General features: G+C 48.5%; 1 long non-coding RNA gene across 1 annotated transcript; it reads left to right on the top strand.

Moving 5' to 3' along the window:
• Positions 1–6: 6 nt before the first annotated feature.
• On the top strand, positions 7–6107 carry LOC121015631 (uncharacterized). The gene is made up of 2 exons (XR_005783911.1): positions 7–1108; positions 5969–6107. It is a non-coding gene; the product is annotated as an uncharacterized LOC121015631 (long non-coding RNA).
• The last annotated feature ends 604 nt before the right edge of the window (positions 6108–6711 follow it).

The following is a 6711-nucleotide window of genomic DNA, read 5'->3' as shown; positions in this document are numbered from 1 at the left end:
TCAGGGACTCTTGATCTCAGCTCAGGTCTCGATCTCAGGGTCGTGAGTTCAAGGCCCTGCCTTGGGCTCCGTGCTGGGCCCGAAGCCTAAATTTTACAAAAGCCAAAACAACAACCACAAAAAAGACCTTTTCATTATACCACATTGTCTTTGCAGTAAACATTTGTCATCACCGACATAATTACATATTCTACCAAGAAAAGGTACTTAATGTTATTCCCCGACACCAGTGCGCGAGGAAAGTTACTTACGGTGTCTGCCTTCACGTTGCTTTCATGAATTGCCAGCTAAGCAATCGGCAAGACAGTACTCTGTTACTTGTGTATGCCCCAGTGCCTACCAAGATATGTCAGGTGTTCAGTCACATGACCTTTTTGAACGAAGGAAACCTGAGTTCCTTGAACCAAGGAAGGTATGGAAGATAGAATAACGGTTCCCCCAAAGATGCCCACATCCCAGTCCCTGGAACCCGTGCATATGTTTGTTATGTGGCGAGAGGGAATTAAGTTTGCTAATCAGCTAACCTCGAAACAGAGAGATTATCCTGGATTATCCGGGAGGCCCGCCGTAATTACAAGAGTTTGGAAAAGATGGCAGGGGGACACAGTAGGGTCAACGTCTGCATGCTGCTCTGTGACAAAGGCTTGGCCAGCTGTCGCAGCTTTGAAGATGGAAGAGCATCTTCCTCTCTGAACTGGAGCCCCCGGAAGGAACACAACCCTCCGCACGCTTGGCTTTTGGACTTCTAACCCACAGAACTCTGGGGTGACAAATGTGTTGTTTTATGCCACTAAATTTGTGGAGATTTGTCACAGCAGCAGTAGGAAGCTCCTACGGAAAGGGGAGGGAGCCAAATCGTGATTAAGCTCCAGAAGACCTCCTTGGATTGTGGATTTACCCTTTAATGCAAATGAGGGTGTGGCTCACCTGAAACTGTGCCCTAAGCAAAGTGACAGGCACTGGACAAAGCTGCCTACATTTCCAGTATCTCCCTGCTTCTCTGTTTCTGGGGACAGTCCTCGAGCTTAGGTGGGCAGCTGGGTTCTAGGCTGGTGCTGCACAGCAGCTGTCTTAGCTAAGCTCTTCAGATTCGCCTACTGGAACAGAAGTAAGTAAACGTTTATTTCATGCTGCTTTCTTGCTGCGCTGTTGGCTAAATGCAGTTTACGTGAGCAGGAGGGGCGCCTGGGGGACTCAGTCGGTTAAGCATCCGGCTTGAGTTCCTGGGTTCGAGCCCTGTGTCGGACTCTGTGCTGACAGCTCAGAACCTGGAGCCTGCTTCCCATTCTGTGTCTCCCTCCCTCTCTGCCCCTCCCCTGCTCACACTGTCTCTATCTCTCAAAAATAAATAAATGTAGACAAGCAGGAAAACTTCTTCACTATATACTTTAAAATAAGGTTTCGAGTGTTAAAAATTTAAAGATAAAACTTAACTGGAATGTCATCGTGATTGACTTCACATTTGACAAGTTAAGAGTCAGTGCTATATAAGCATAATAGTCTGTAAATCATTTTCTGTTTAAAAAGGGAAGAACTCTGAAATTTGGGGGGTGGGGGTACTGAGATTTTAAACTCATGCTTCAGGTGATGGATTGCCTTTTAGCAAACTGGAAGTTGACCCTCCAGGCTGCATGGGTGCAAAGCCCAGTTCTTCTCCTTGGCTGTGAAGCTTGGGTAGAGACTTCATAACACAGTGTAGATTTCCATACTACCTTCTAGAAGGTCTTCTCCGTTTTAGAAATGGGGGAACAGACGCACAAAGTTTAAGTTGCTCAAGGTCACACAGCTGTTAAGTAGGAGAGCTGGGATTCAGATTTCATCACTTAGATTCTGGGGTCCCTGCTTTTAACCTTTTTGCCATACTTGCCACTCTATTTTCTTTGTAAATTGGACATATTACCTACATCATAGGATTGTTGTAAAGGTAAAATGAGTTAATTCACATAAAGCACTTAGAACAGTGCCTGACTTATAGAAAGTGTTCGTGATATGTTAGCTATTGCTATCGTTGGAGCCCTAGATATTTTTCTGCTGTGCTTTAGTCACTGGAAGAAAGGAAGTACCAAAGCGGTGCTCCTTGCCTCCGCCTTTACCCGCACAGCCCTTTCATCTTCTGTACGTCAGGGCTGTCACTGCTCTTAACTTGGTGAAAGTTAAATTACGAGAGGGGCAGTGTCTGGAAAACACACTGGAGTGCCCTTGTCCTACAGATAGGAAACTTGGTCTCAGAGAGAAGGAAAAAACAAGAGTCCCACAAGCTTACCACAGCGTTATTTTTTCCTGTAGAAAATGTTACCTGGAAGGTATTCATCTGAGAAACCAAAGGGCTTGTCAGACAGTCTGAAGGTAGACTGGGATGTGGTGTTGGGGTAAGGACCCGCTATTTTTAACTATTTATCTCGAGCCCTGCTCTCACACGGTTTGACGCACAGTAGTATAATTCATGCAGAAAATTGTGTGTTAGCTTTTAAGAATTCACTAAGGGTTTGTTGATTTAATTTTACAAAATTTACTCTCGGCCTGGATGATAGCAGTGGTTCAGATTCAAAAAGTGCAAAGACACCACTCTCCCTTTTCCTGCCCCCATAGGAACCTATTTCTTCTCCTTGAAAGCAACCGGTATTATCAATTTTTGTATGTCCTTCAAAATATGTACCTTTTTACGAGCAAATTGTGTATAGGTTTTCCCCCTTTTACACAGACAGTAGCTAACTATATACACTGTTCTGTGTTTTTTCCCCACTTAGTGTGTGTCGGACATTTTTGCTCATTAGTTTGCAGAGAGCTGCTAGGTGGTTTTGTTTTTAATCGGCCGCATGCTGTTTCACTGTATGGGGATGTATGGGGGCAGATACTTAATTCTTTCCTTTCCTTTAATATCAGAAGCAGGGTTGCAGTTGAATAATCTCATATACACAGCAATCTCTGTTGTTATTATGTTACTGTAAAAATGGTTTTGCTTAGGTCTCATAAAAAATGGTTTCTAACATGGACACGTTAGTGAGGTTTGGACAGTTTTTACTACGTAAACAATATTGCCAATATTGCTTATTGCTAATAACCTTACAAATAAAAATCAAGAAAAGAAAGTTACCTACAACATTAGCACCTCAATAGATCGGATTATTTTTTCTGTGTCTTTTTCCTTAAGTCTTTATGTGTTTCTACTTCAGAACAATAATCTAAATCTACAGATGGGTTGAGATCAATGCAGGTATACCACTGAGCCCGAAAATCTTGGGGTGTTAAGGCCGGACATGCATCTTCACAGAACACGCCTCGTGTGGGGGCGTCTGGGTGGCTCAGCCAGTTAAGCATCTGGCTTTGGCTCAGGTCATGATCTCACGGTTTGTGGGTTTGAGCCCCGCAACAGGTCAGCATGAGCCCCACTTTGGGTAAAAAAAAACAAACAAAAACACAAGCCCCATGTTTCTTCTCTCTCTCTCTCTCTCTCTCTCTCTCTCAGCCCCTGGTGGGATCCTCACTCTCCCTCTCTCTGCCCCTTGCTCACTTGAGCCCCCCCCCCATCCCCTCTCTCTCAAAGAAAAGAAAAAAGAAAACTCTGATGTATCATGAGTCTGGGGTCCATTCCTTGAGGAATTTTGCAGGTGCGGGTATTAAGGAAGAGCCAGGGTGTCCCCTGGCCCGGGAAGCAATCGTGATCCCTCCCCCTTCCCATCCTTTGCTTCTGCATCAGGAGAGTTCGTGTCATTGCATCAGCCCTCGCCCCCCCCCCTGTCATTTGGGGACCGAGTGCGCGCTGCGGCAAACTGGGGCCTGCGGGAGTTTGTCGTCGTCGTCAGCGTCTCGAAGAAACTCCTCTACTTCTGTAGCCCCAGTGCCCCTCGAAGGGTCCACACATGGGGAAATAGACCCAATGAGGATTACGGAAGGCAGCATGACAGGTTCTGTGTTTTCTAACAAATTACAAAACCAGTGATGTTAGTCTTAATGAACCAGAGTTTTCCTGGAGGATTCGAGATTTAGAACAATCTTTCTCAACCTCAGTACTCTCTGTTGATGTTTGAGGCTGGGTGATGTGTGGTGCGAGCCTGTCCTGCACATTCCAGGATGGTTAGCAAGGTCCCTGGTCCCTCGTCTCTGCTCATTAGATGTCCTCCCCCTCCCCCCCCCCCCGAGGTGTGACCACCAAAAATGCTTCCGGACATTACTAAACGTCCCCCAGGGGGCAAAATTGCCCCAGTTGAGAGACACTCGTTTGGAAAAAGAATTGCTGATTGGCAGGAAATCAGTCTAGCTTCAGTGGAGCAAAGTCATGGCAGAGTATCCTTTCTGTCTGAATTCCTAGCGTGGGAGGTCACAGTAATGCCATTATGCATATCACGTCTTCATTGAAGGAAGGCGTTTGACGGTCTCCTTATGACACACGTACTGCGTGTCTCCTTGGCGGGACAACCGTACCCAGAGGCCCCGCGCTCAGTAGGTCGACATTCCCTCAGCCGGGACATCGGCGTGGCACTCCTCGCTCCTACCCGCACAGTGGAACCAGCTGGGGAGCTTTAAAAACTGCCAACGTCTAAGTGTCCCTACAAGCGGTTGTGCTTTAGTTGGTCTGAGATACGGTCTGGGCATCGGGCATTTTCAGCGCAGGCAGAGCCGGTTTGGCTGCGCTCCCACGGCCGGCCCGGTGCTACACACGGAAGGTGTGCGGGAACCTGCGGGGAGCGCGTCTGTCGGCGCCGTGTTCCCAGCTGCGTTCGCTCACTTCCTGTCTCTGTGCCACGTTGTGGTGATTGTCACGGTATCTAGCCCTTTTCCAGGAGTATATTTTTGTGGTGATCCGCGACGAGTGACGTTTGGTGTTACTGCTGTGATGGTGTGGGGGGCACCACGAGCGGTGCCCTGTAAGACGGTGAACTTGACAGATGCTCCGCCGACGGCCGTGCCCCGTCTCTCTCCCTTCCTCAGCCGCCCTGTTCCCTGAGACACAGCAGTGACACCAGGCCGATCACTGACCTACAACGGCGCTGAGTGTGCAGTGAAAGGCAGAGTCTCGCGCCCGTCGCTTGAAATCGGAAGCTGGCGGCGATTCAGCTCAGGGGGGAAGGCGCGTCCAAAGCCCAGATACACTGAACGCTTAGGCCTCCCGCACCCGACGCTTGGCCAAGTTGTGAACGCGAGGGAAGGTTCCTGAAGGAAATGAGAAGTGCTGTTCCGGGGAACACGCGGAAGACGAGAAAGCTAAACGGCCTTACTGCCGATGCGGAGAAAGTCTGAGTGGTCCGGACGGAGCATCACACGCACCACGTCCCCGGTCCAGAGCAAGGCCCGCGCCGTCTTCGTTCTGCGGAGGCCGAGCGAGGGCAGGAGGCCGCACGGGCGCGGCGAGACGCTGGCTGAGGCCGGTCCGTGAGGTCTCGGGGAAGAAGCCGCCTGCGCGACACAGAAGCGCAGGGAGAAGCATCCGGGGCCGATGCAGAAGCCGCGGCAAGTTCTCCGGAAGATCCAGCTGAGGGAATTCACCAGGGTGGCCACGCTCACCAACAGATCCTCAGTGTGGACCAGACAGTCTCATGTTGGAAGGGGACGCCGACCAGGACTCTCGTGGCCAGACGGGACAAGTCAGGGCCCGGTTCCCAAGCTTCGAAGGACGGGCCGACTCTTGTCAGGGGCTAACGCGGCTGGTGACTGTAAGCTGAAGCTCCTTGACCTTTTCCAAATTCCTGGGGCCCGTAAGGACTTGGGTAAATCTTGGGGCACCTGGGGCGCACAATCGGTTCAGTGTCCAACTCTTGGTTTCTGCTCAGATCATGATCTCACAGTTCATGAGTTCAAGCCCTACGTTGGGCTCTTTGGTGGCAGCACAGAGCCTGCTTGGACTCCCGCTCTCACTTCCCCTCCCCTGCTCACACTGTCTCTGTCTCTCTCTCTCAAAAATAAATAAATAAATAATAAATAAATAAATACTTAAAAAAAAGAATTTCGCTAAATCTACTCTGTGCTCTAGGAATGGAACAACAAAGCCTGGAGGACAGCACATCTGTTTACAACGTGGGTGACTGAATGTCTTAAGTCTGCCGTTGAGACCTACTCAGAGAAAAGATCCCTTTCCACATGCTGTCACTCATTAAAGATGAATCTTGGTAGTTCTGCTCGTCTAAAACTTTTTTATGTGGAGGCTACAAACACTACAAACGGTTACCACTTGCAACTATTTATGTGGCTCAAGGTTTCCAATATTGTGTGTACAAAATAAAAGCAGAATTTTATTTGATGCTGAAACTAATAAACTTTTGGGGCGCCTGGATGGCTCAGTTGGTTGAGCGTCCGGCTTAGGTCATGATCTCATGGTTTGTGGGTTCGAACCCCACGTCGGGCTCTGTGCTGACAGCTCGGAGCCTGGAACCTGCTTCAGATTCTGTGTCTCCCTCTCTCTGCCCCTCCCCTGCTCATGCTCTGTCTCCCTCTGTCTGTCAAGAATAAATAAACATTAGAAAAAGTTTTCTTTAATCTAAAAAAAAAACAACTGCAGCTTGGTTTTGTAATTTGTAAAAAAATTCCAGTACAGTTACATTAGTTTCGCACGTATGATACAGTGATTCAAGAATCCTGTACATGCTTCGGTGCTCATCATAAGTGGACTTTTTTTTTTAATGTTTAGTTTTGAGAGAGAGCATGAGTGGAGGAGGGGCAGAGAGAGGGCGACACAGAATCCGAAGCAGGCTCCACACTGTCAGCACAGAGCCTGAT

This window comes from Herpailurus yagouaroundi, unplaced genomic scaffold, assembly GCF_014898765.1.
Source record: "Herpailurus yagouaroundi ecotype Mexico unplaced genomic scaffold, PumYag 207, whole genome shotgun sequence".
Taxonomy (NCBI): Eukaryota; Metazoa; Chordata; class Mammalia; order Carnivora; family Felidae; genus Herpailurus; species Herpailurus yagouaroundi.
This window is presented reverse-complemented; position numbering and strand designations above follow the sequence as displayed.